The sequence below is a fragment of the Schistocerca cancellata genome, chromosome 3, assembly GCF_023864275.1.
Source record: "Schistocerca cancellata isolate TAMUIC-IGC-003103 chromosome 3, iqSchCanc2.1, whole genome shotgun sequence".
Classification (NCBI taxonomy): domain Eukaryota; kingdom Metazoa; phylum Arthropoda; class Insecta; order Orthoptera; family Acrididae; genus Schistocerca; species Schistocerca cancellata.
The window spans coordinates 849,785,487-849,786,364 of NC_064628.1; the positions used below are offsets into that span (position 1 = coordinate 849,785,487).

At 53.3% G+C, this 878-nt stretch overlaps 1 non-coding gene across 1 annotated transcript; it reads left to right on the forward strand.

Annotated features, from left to right (window-relative positions):
* The first annotated feature begins 482 nt into the window (after positions 1–482).
* Positions 483–557, forward strand: Trnas-cga (transfer RNA serine (anticodon CGA)). The gene has a single exon. It is a non-coding gene; the product is annotated as a tRNA-Ser (tRNA).
* The last annotated feature ends 321 nt before the right edge of the window (positions 558–878 follow it).

Here is an 878-nt window from a genome sequence, read left to right on the forward strand (position 1 = left end):
ATACATGGCTTAGCCACAGCCTGGGGGATGTTTCCAGAATGAGACTTTCACTCTGCAGCGGAGTGTGCGCTGATATGTTCTGCAAGTTCTGCAAGTTTCGCAGGAGAGCTTCTGTAAAGTTTGGAAGGTAGGAGACGAGGTACTGGCAGAAGTGAAGCTGTGAGTACCGGGCGTGAGTCGTGCTTCGGTAGCGCAGTTGGTAGAGCACTTGCCCGCGAAAGGCAAAGGTCCCGATTCCGAGTCTCGGTCGGGCACACAGTTTTAATCTGCCAGGAAGTTTCATATCAGCGCACACTCCGCTGCAGAGTGAAAATCTCATTCTGGAAACATCCCCCAGGCTGTGGCTAAGCCATGTCTCCGCAATATCCTTTCTTTCAGGAGTGCTAGTTCTGCATGTTTCGCAGGAGAGCTTCTGTAAAGTTTGGAAGGTAGGAGACGAGGAACTGGCAGAAGTAAAGCTGTGAGCACCGGGCGTGAGTCGTGCTTCGGTAGCTCAGTTGGTAGAGCACTTGCCCGCGAAAGGCAAAGGTCCCGAGTTCGAGTCTCGGTTGGGCGCACAGTTTTAATCTGCCAGGAAGTTTCAATTTGGTTCTAACTGACATCAGCCCCCCTCCACCCATCCATGAGCCATGGACCTTTCCGTTGGTGGGGAGGCTTGCGTGCCTCAGAGATACAGATGGCCGTACTGCAGGTGCAACCACAACGGAGGGGTATCTGTTGAGAGGCCAGACAAGTGTGTGGTTGCTGAAGAGGGCCAGCAGCATTTTCAGTAGTTACAGGGGCAACAGTCTGGATGATTGACTGATCTGGCCTTGTAACATTAACCAAACCGGCCTTGCTGTGCTGGTACTGACGGCCGGAGAGGCCGAGCGGTTCTA